The sequence below is a fragment of the Myodes glareolus genome, chromosome 10, assembly GCF_982192425.1.
Source record: "Myodes glareolus chromosome 10, mMyoGla1.1, whole genome shotgun sequence".
In the NCBI taxonomy this organism is placed as follows: domain Eukaryota; kingdom Metazoa; phylum Chordata; class Mammalia; order Rodentia; family Cricetidae; genus Myodes; species Myodes glareolus.
In genome coordinates, this window is record NC_142035.1 from 49,099,743 (window position 1) to 49,109,991 (window position 10,249).

General features: G+C 46.0%; 1 long non-coding RNA gene across 1 annotated transcript; it reads left to right on the top strand.

Moving 5' to 3' along the window:
• The first annotated feature begins 7,153 nt into the window (after positions 1 to 7,153).
• On the top strand, positions 7,154 to 9,953 carry LOC125416744 (uncharacterized). Its single transcript, XR_015004021.2, has 2 exons — positions 7,154 to 7,664; positions 8,374 to 9,953. It is a non-coding gene; the product is annotated as an uncharacterized LOC125416744 (long non-coding RNA).
• Positions 9,954 to 10,249: the final 296 nt, after the last annotated feature.

Consider the following 10,249-nt stretch of genomic DNA (forward strand, 5'->3'; position numbering starts at 1 on the left):
CCACCACCACCCCCTTGTGTAAGGGAGTGTTCTTCTTGTGTTGTCTGGTACTGTGTACACCAGGCTGATTGGCCCCTTGAGTTTCCTGAGAATCTCTGGTTGGCACCTCTGTCTTGCCACAGGACTGGGATGACAGAACACACCACTGCCTGGCTTTATGTGGGTCCTGGGATTCTCACCCAGTCCAGTTTGTGTGGCAAGTGCTCTACCCACTGAACCATTTTCCCAGCTCAGTGTGTGTATGCCTTTTGATTGGAAAGCTTACCCATTTACATTTAACTGAGTTATTGATACTTACTTTTGCCATTTTGTTACTTGTTCCCATGTCTTCTAGTATTTTGCCCTCCATTCCCTCCTCTACCACTTTCTTCTGTATTTAACAGGGGTTTATTTTTGTAGTTCTGTTTTTATTTCCTTCTCATTTTTCTTTTGTGTATTTTGATACTTTTTTCCAGAACACTCCCCCACTACTCCCCCCACCCCCACTTTTTAATGTTATAGTTTTGCTCTCTGAGACCCTATAGAATTTGCTGGCTTGAAACTTGCTATGTAGACCAGGCTAGCCTGGAACTTGCAGTGATCCTACTGTCTCTCTCTGCGAGCTGGGGTTACTGATGCTTAGCACCGTGCTCGGCAATGATGCACACATTCTTTTAAAACAAGTGTGAATTGGGAAATCTTTCCTTAGTTTGGAGCCAAGATTATTCTTTCTTAAAAAACAAAGCCAACTCCAGCTGTGTGCCCTGCTTGTTTCCTGTCAAGTGGCAGTGTTACTGATGGTGCCTAGGGCTGCCCCATGGTCTTTTAGTTTTCTTTGATAGATCACATATTGATCCTGATCAAAGATACTATTTTTCTCTCCTTGATTTCTGAGGAATTTTCAGGATATAATTTAAATGTTTCCACTTAGAGTCTCACGAAGCTTTACGCAGCCATGTCTCACTGAGACACAACAACACCTGTATCATAATGCCACCAGTTAGCATCTCCTACTTTTATATCCTTGTCTTTTCAAGACATTGAATTTATGGTAGTAGCTATTACCCTCACACATCTTAGATTTTAGTCAGTAGTCTCAAAATTATTAAAGAAAAACAGGGGTGCTGATAATCATGAAACGGCAGCTAGTAGGGCTCTTAAACATCTTTTTTACCTCCAAAACCCGACACTCAACAGTGTAGCAAAGTAACAACAAATAAGCCTCCTCCTCAGAAGAAAAAAACCTCCCTATTGACCAAGCTAAACTAACAAGAAATGCCTTCACAACTGCTACTTTACAGGAGTTGAAAACAGTTATTGTAGACTAAAGCTATAAAGGTTCAAGTTAATATTTCAATGAAAATTCCTAGGAGGCTTTCGCAGTCTGTCAAAATGAGAGGAGTTGATTTGGTCACATCATTGAATTATTTTATAGAAAATCTCAGGTTCCGCCGTGTTCTCTCTGAGAAACATAATGTTTCAGTGGCCATACATGGCCATGTAAGTGTGGCCCATAAACTAATGTGTGCTTTTATAATATACCAACATAGTTATCATTACATATTCATTCTTTTAAATGAAAATAGCCTCATAAAAGACATACTACCTATGATGGAAAATATTTATTATTATTTTTTAAGATTATAGTATAATTACATCATTTACCTTCCCTTTCTTCCCTCTAAACCCCCTCTCTCTAACCCCCTTGCTCTCTTTCAAATTCTTGCCCTTTTCTTTAATTACTGTTACATATATATGCATATGCACACATATACATATCTTAATATATAAATGCAATCTGATCAGTCTGTATAATTTTATACACACACACACATATATGTACATATACATACATGTTTTCAGGGCTGATCATTGGTCTTGGATAAACAATGCTGTGCCCCTTCCCGAGGAAGACTACTTCTCCCACTCTCAACATTCCTTAGTTGCAGGCAGTTCTTTGTCTAAGGCTGAGGTTTTGTGATCACTCTGTCTTCCACGTTAGCATATCTATTGGTGACATCCGTGCCCAGGTCTTATTTAGGTAGTCATGTAGGTGAGCCACCCTGCCTTGAACATACCTGATCTCACCTGTTGATGGACATTTAAAGTATGTTCTACTCATACTTATAAACAGCTGTAGTTCTATGACCTGTCAGATTGCAGCTATTTCTTCCTGACTTTCACAGGGATTACACATACCCCGACTTCTTAAACTGTAAGCTTCACCCCATGTGAGATCTTACAGCTGAATGTGGGAGGGAGGCGGGAAAAATCTGGCAACAGCAAAAGGTTGCTGAATGCGTAACAACGAACCCTCCGTCCAAACCAAATTGGAACAAATCTGAAGTTTCAGGTAGTGGTCGCCCATGTTGCATGGAACTTCATGGAAGCTTTGGTTCTGAACATACATGTGCATTTCATACTGTTCAGAGTAACACTGGAGTCCCCGGCTTCTGCCCAGGGTCACAGATGGCTTATTCTGTATGCCTTCCACAGTCTGGCCACGAGCATCTGTGATCTATTGTGTGTCCTGCTCCTATTTCTTTAACAGAGCCCGTGGGTAGTCTCTGCTTGAGAGAGATCAGAGTCAAAATAAACAGAGAGCAACATGCAAGTGGCATCGCAGCATGCCGGCGTGTTGTGAGTAAGGTCTGCAGGAAGAAAACCAGGAGCAGGACAGCTACCTCATCTACCAATACTGCAGCTGCACTAGGGAAACATTGGAGCGGAGCCCAACAGAGGCCAGAGAACTTCTCCTACTGTTTCGAAAGCGGCCGTTCCTTAACTGGATGTATACTTGGTTGTTATAAACCTTAGGCTGTCATCCAGAGCTTTAGCATCTATTCATCCTGCTCCTGAGCATGTTAGTTTGATGTTTCTATAGAGGAATGAGACCTTGGAGTTTTCTAGTTTGCAAAAGCAAACTGGCAGAGGCAACATGCTAGAAATGCATTGATGTGGACCACATACTGGCGTGGTGTTCGTGGAGGGAGGTGCTAGAGATGAGATCCAAAAAGACCACGGGGAAGGAGTGGCTTTTGAGCGCAGGGAAAAGAAGGAAGAAGCCAGGAGAGGAACAAGAGCTTGGAGTAGAAAATCTGGTTTGTCTTGAGTCCTGTTGTAAGGGAGGCGGAGAGGATGGAGCAGCGCCAGGACCAGCAGTTTAGCTCCCGTTCCATTGAGGGTAGGAACTCATGAAGGGTATGAGGAGACTTTGTTGCTTTGTTTGAAAGGGACAAGGTTGCTGTTCTGATGAAGCCTAGAGCTGAAGCAAATAGACCAAGGAACAGACTATGTAGATACCTGGGCAAGCGATATAGCCAGAGTCAGAATCAGGGGCAGCTTTTGGCAAGAATTAAGAGACTGAGCGTTTAATAGCAACAGATTGGCAGATCGCTGACGGCTTTCGGAAGAGAGCCAAGGGAAGGCCTGGCTGAGGAAACCAAGTTTGGCCCAGAGAAAGGGAAATGCTCTGGCTTCACGGGCTCCCTCCCTCTTGGGAAAGGAGATGCGTTGTTTCTCTGGGCTTGGCTGAGACAATATCTTTGAGGTCTATACTTTTCAAACGGAAACCATTGAGGAAAATGAGGAAGCTGGGGCACAAGGGAGGAATGTGAGCATGTACTTGTTCCTCTGTCCTGCGGTGAGTCAGTTCCCTCTGACTCTGAAGTGTTAGCACTTTTAGTGTGTCTTAGGATAGGCAGAGAATTCCAGAGTCAAGCTTCTCTGGCCGGTGTCCTGACCACATTGGCTCACAGTGTGAAGTCCTGTAGGCTTCTGCTCTTCTCTGAACCTGTTTTCTCATCTGTCCCACAGAGGTGACAATAGTCCTGAAACCCTGGTAAGGATGAGCAACACAAAGTGCTCCACAGGGTTCCTGTTCATTGTAAGTACTCCCTATTGTAAGTGTTCCCTATTGTAAGTGCTCCCTATTGTAAGTGCTCCCTATTGTAAGTGCTCCCTACTGACATTCCTAACGATATTATGATTATTGCCATAGCTCTGCTCTTTTCTTTCTTTTTCCATTTTTATTGATTTTTGGGGTGGGGGGAATTTTGCACAATGCACCCCAGTCCCACTCATCTCCTAGTTCCTCCATATCCACCACTCACTCTGGTAGTGCCCCCCACCCCAAGAAAAGCTAAAAAAGAATTAAGGCCTCTGCCTTTCCTACCTCTCCATCCTCCCCTTCATTCATCTTAGCGGCACTGAGAGCTGCTGTGTGTCATGAATTAGATCCTTCTGTCCGAACAGCTTTACATGTGAATGGTCATCTTGTGATGAGCGGTTGGTCAGGTTCAAGGTCTCTGACTTCGGTACATCATCAATACTGGACCCCCACCGACTTTCATCTCCAATATCCTGCCGCTGCCCTGGGTTGCAGGAGGCAGCCGCCCTGGAACCTTACCAGAAGGCCACAGCCACATGGTGATACACAGATTAGTAGAAATAGGTTAATTTAAGATACAAGAATTAGCTAGAAATATGCCTAAGCTATTGGCCAAACAGTGTCGTAATTAATACAGTTTCTGTGTGGTTATTTGGGTCTTAGTGGTCCGGAAACGAACAATCACTCCCCTGTTACAGATGTGTGCCTGGGTGGTAGCTGAGGTGGTCAGTTCAAGCTGCTAGGACCACTCCTCTAATTTGAGGGGTGGAACTGGCTCTCCCAGGCCCATGGTGAGGAGTGGGACGAGAGTTCCCAAATGTGGAGAGCCAGTTCTCTTATTAGGAGTAGGACCAGCTTTCCCAAGCAGGGATCTTCAGGGTCTGGGGAGTTTCAGGGCAGGCTCTCCTGTGTGTGTGTTGGGGGGAAACGGTAGGTCACTCTGGGCCAGTGAGGGGTGGGGCTCGCTCAGCAGAGCCCTCGAACTTCGACACATGTTTTCCATGGGCCCCTGTGGTAACACGGGCAACAGACATCTACACATATCCCAACTGTTGCAGGACCACAGACCCAGAAGTGGTCATTGGCAGCAGTTTGGAGCTGGATGCCCCAGGGGGCAGCGCAGGCCTCTCAGATCCAGATGTGGCCAGCAGCAGTGTGGTCCCTGGTCTCCAACCTAGCCCCAGGTGGCGGTTCAGATCTCAGGCCGTCATTTGGCCCAATGGCAATGGGAGCCACAGACCTCAACACAGACTCTGGCTGTGGCAGGGCCACCAACTCAGAAATGGCCCCAAACCCAGAACTGGCCCCAAGTCACAGCTCACGTATGGGTGTCAATATGGCCCTGGGTGGCAGTGCTGGCCATGCTGATTGAGGACACCAGGATGGCCTCAGGTGTCAGCCTGGGCATCTGCACTGCCTTTGGTGGTAACCAGAGCCTTGGACATCAATGCAGGCCCTGGTAGTGGGGCCACAGATACAGACATGGCCATGGTCATAGGTAGCAGCGCAAACCACTGAGGTTGGCATGATTCGGCATCAACATGTCCTTCAGACTCCAAAATGGCTACAGGCAGTGGTCTAGAGGCAGAGGGGGATGTTCTTGTGGTCTTCGGTGGCAACGTGGATCATGAACATCACCATAGGGCCAGGTTGCCCTAGAACTCTGGACCTACACATGGTTGTGGGTGACATCTCTGGACTGAATGTCCCTATGGCCCCAGGAGGTTGCACAGGCCGCTCAGATCTGCATTGTTCCAGCTGCAAGGTGACCCTCAGACAACAGCGTTACCCCAGGTGGCAGCCCAGATCTCTGGCATGTGCCTGGCCTTTGGTGGTACCAGGAGCCATGGATATCAACACAAACCGTGGCTGCAGCAGGGCCACAGACCCAGACATGGCCCCAGGCTGCAGCTCGGCCTGGGTGCTACCTTGGCCTTGGGTTTCTACGCAGAGTACTCAGATCTGCACAGTTATGGCGGCCTCCTGACCTTCGGAAACCAACATGGCCTCAGTTTTCGGTCCAGACCTGGTTTTCTGCACTGTCTTCCATGAAAACAAGAACCCTGGACAACATCCCAGTCCTGGGCTATGGTAGGGCCATGAACCCCGACACGGCACTCAGCTGCAGCCCGGGCCCAGAAGTCTCCATGGCTCGGGGTCATAGCTCTACTTTTAAACAAAGGATCCTGTACTTGGCTTGAGACACCTTTAGAGCCCCAGACTCCTGTGTCCAAGAACGTCAGGTAGATCCCTTCTTCCTGTTCGCTCCATCTTAGACCTCCAGTTCACCTGTTCCCAGGCTCTGAAGGCTGTCCTAAGACAAAACCCAATGCCAAGGGTGAAGGGTAAGGGTGGCAACAGGAAGAACTGGGGAGCTGACGCTCATGCTTCATAGGCAGATGACAACGTCCTTAAGGCTGGATTGGAGTTTCACGTGCCTCGGCGGCCTCGGCGACAGGAACTTTGCAGCGCTCAGAGTCTGATTATAAGCTGCTGCCCTCAGGGCATGGGAGGAGAGTGTCCCTGGGTTCCCCATCCCCCTGCCAGGAGTGGGGCAGGAACAGAGGCCACCATTCTGAAGGTTCTGTCAGAAAGCACACGGTGGTAGGTTACTGGTTACCACCTAAGCCAAGCCCTTGATCTGCATGTTTGAGGAAACCCTTTGTTCCTTTCAAATCTCTATTCTCTCCGCTGGCTGGTACAGTGACTGGAGCAGTCAGGGTTTTTTTTTTTTTTTTTTTTCCTTTTCTTTCTTCCTTTTCTCTTTGGACTTTTTAAAAATAACTGGTTTGTGAGTTCAGACAGAATTGGGTTCCAGGCTTGGTTCAGGGCCAGGGACTTCTGCATCTTTTTAACCCCTTCAAAGGCCCAGGAAAGAGGAAGAACCTGAAGATGAATGGGGGAGGGGGAGGTTGTACAGAGTACCCTCCAGCTCAGGGTCTACCATAGTGAGACTGACTGCACAGTGAACAGGTGTACACAGCCTATGATCAGGCAAGGGTTTGACAGACACAGGTGGGGAATGATTTTACCATCCACAATAAAATAGGGAAAATAGTTTTTTGAGTACACTGCCAGAGGGCAGCAGTCTGAGGTACAATTAGAGTCCTGCCTATCACATAATGTTGGAGGGCAGGGTGTCCATTTTAGGAGAGCACTTTCTGTTAGGATGAGTGCCTTGTGCGCAATCGCCTAGCATGTCATTCACGACATGAAAGGGAATACAGCTCAGATTGGCCAGCGTACAGTCTAGGAGGTTAACATGAGTAGTCACACATATAATTTCCAGTTTTGCGATCTCTGGCATGCAAATAAGGTCTATGCAAATCGTGGTCATGCAAATATGGACAGCCCTGGCTGATGTCAAAGGTTTGGGTCATAGGGCACTTGACTCTGTGATATGCAACATTTCAAGACTGGCAGTTAGGGATTCCTGGAACATGCTCATGAAGAGTCCTTAATTGGGAGTAGGCTCCATTTTCTGGTTTCCTATTAATGGCCTTCCATCCACAAAAGACACAGAGAGAATGATGGGGTTTCCTATGCTGTATGAACTCCAGGTACCCCATCTCTTTTTGGAGCTCAAGGAGCCCCAGGAGTCGTGGCTTCTTCCCTCTTTTGTTGCTTCACGCCTGACATTGTTAATCACTTTCCTGCGTGCACTTTGGATTCTCAGATCTCTGAGAATGCTTCTCAACACGGTGCTCCATTTATCTACCACCAATTGTGTTTGGCCTTCAAACTGAGACCTTTCTCCCATCCCGAGACGGGATCATCTCCAAGAGACCAACAGGAAGTGAGTATGCAATAAGTATTCGTGAAATGAACGGATAACTGTTTTTAGCTCTCGTAATATGCCAGGACTGTTTTAAGAATGTTTTAACAGTGAACAGCTAAGGTTCTTGACTTTAATATAATGTATATGGGAGATGGACAGCAAGCAAACAAGGGGAAAAGCCCATCACATGCTAGGTAATGAGCAGTTCTAACAAATTAACAGACATAAAGCAAAAGAAAGTGTCATCGGCCAGGGCGCATTGAGGGTAAGAAGTCAGGAAAAGCCCTTTGAGGCAGGGACATGGAAAAGCAGAAGTCAACACATTGAAGGTCTCCCGAGAGCTCTCTAGGTATTTAGTCTAACTTGATCTGACTGCAAGACTTCAGTCTTTTAAGAAAGATCCTAGAGGTCTAGGAAAGATTAGTTACCCTTCTACTGTGGTTACAAGGCACCATGACCAAATCAATTTATACAATAAGGCATTTAATTGGGAGTTCAGAGTTCCAGAGGACTGGAGCACATGGCCGCCATGGTGGGAGCGTGGCACTGGAGCAGAAGCTCAAAGCTCACATGTGATCTGCAAGCAGATCAGATACGGTAGAGAGAGGGAAGGAGGGAGGGAAGAGGGGAGAGAAACTGGAAATGTTTTGGGGTTTTGAAACCTCAGTTTCTACCCCCAGTGACAAACCTCTTCCAACAACTATGTCTTCTAATCCTTTCCAAACAGTTTCACCAATCGAGGACCAAGTGTTCAGATATATGGAGATGGAGACCACGGAGCCCACTCTCATCCAAACCAGCACACCTGGGAACCTAGAAATCTATAACACATTTATAGATTTCCACTGCTCCCATGGTGCAAGACTATGATTCCACTGATCTTTATAACCCTGAGATTCTAAGATTCACTGGAACATTGATGCTCAAATATACCAGGAAATATTGTCTACCCTCTTCCCCTTACTCCTAGGAAATAGGTTTTTAAAATACAGTTTTTTATTTCTTATTTTAAAAAACAGATTAAGAAAAAAACAGTCAAAAACATCTATTCCAATTCTAAGTAAACTAGAGGCAGCACGGGATCCTTGTGTCCACAGATAAGCTCTTGGGGAGCCTGGAACGTTGGCACACAGGGCTGTGTAACTGGTGGCTTCTCCTCTGTCCACCAGTTTCCAAATAACCACTCTGAAACTTAATATTAATTACGAACTGTTGGCCTATTATCTCAGGCTTATTACTAACTAGCTCTTACAACTTAAATTAACCCATTTCTATTATTCTTTATTTTACCATGAGGTTTGTGACTTGCTACCTCAAATCGTGATTCTCTGGCAGTTGCTGGCATCTCTCTGACTCCACTCTTTTTCTCCCTGTATTCTACCTGACTCTATTATGTGTGGCTATTGGCCAAATCAGTTTCCTTACTAACCAATGGCAGATCAAGGTCATGATGAAGAAATCTACAGAGAGAGCTGAACCATGTTCATGGAAACTCAGGAACTCCAGACCAACAGCTGTGGAACTTCCACGGACTGAACTAGGCCTCCACATGTGGGAGGCAGTAGCAAAGCTTGGATTACCTGTGAGGCACCTGGCAGTAGGACCAGGATCTCTCCCTGGCGCATGAGCTGGCTTATTGGAGCCCATTCCATATGGTGGGATACCATGCTCAGCCTTATTGTATGTGTGTGTATGTGGGGGAGCTGATTCTGCCCCAACTTAATATGCCAGACTTTGTTGACTTCTCTTGGGAACCCTTACCCACTGGGAGGACTGAGTGGAGAGTGGGCAGGAGGTAGGCAGGGAGGTTGGGAGGGGGTTAGGAGAACTGTGGATGGAATGTAAAATGAAATTTAAAAATGAATTTAAAAAGACATATTCACAGCATACAGAGAGACATTTCTCATAAGTGTTGTTCCTTCGAGGGAAGGAATGCTACACCTGCGACTCCCCAGAAGGCTGGAGGTGAGTACACATTCTGACCCACTGTCCTTTGTGCTGTCTGTGGGGCTGGAGATCACACCCACTCCCAGACCCTCATCATAAATGTTAGTATTGTTATTTGCTTGTTTTTTTCAATCTATCGAATCCCTCTTTATGGAAGGTGTCACATGGGCTTTACAAAGAGTTTAGTGTAGTCACATCTGTTCTTTATTTAACTTTATTTCTCAAGAAGATCTATATATGTTTTTTTTGTGAACACTGTATTGAGTTAATTATCACCAAGAAAATTTTATCAAATTGTGCTGTGCTTAAATATGGCTTAAAATAAACCACTTGGGGTCAGATTCCCAAGGTTTGGACCAACACTGGCTTCTTATTCATGTTGAATAGAACTGACTTTCTGCCTCCCACGGATCACCACTCCACTGGAGGTAAAGTGCAGAGACCCTAAAACATGGAGAAGGTAAGAAAAATTTTCTCTAAATAGAAGTGGAGGGTAGGAATTCAGTCCTCTCACCCAAGGAGTTTCAACTGTAAGAGAGAATGAAATAATATGGGTTCGTCTCAGTCCTCTGAGCAAAGCATTTTATACAATTATTGAGATGTCTTTTAGCAAAATAGTCAAAGACTTACACAAGTGACTGTAAAATTCTTGGTTT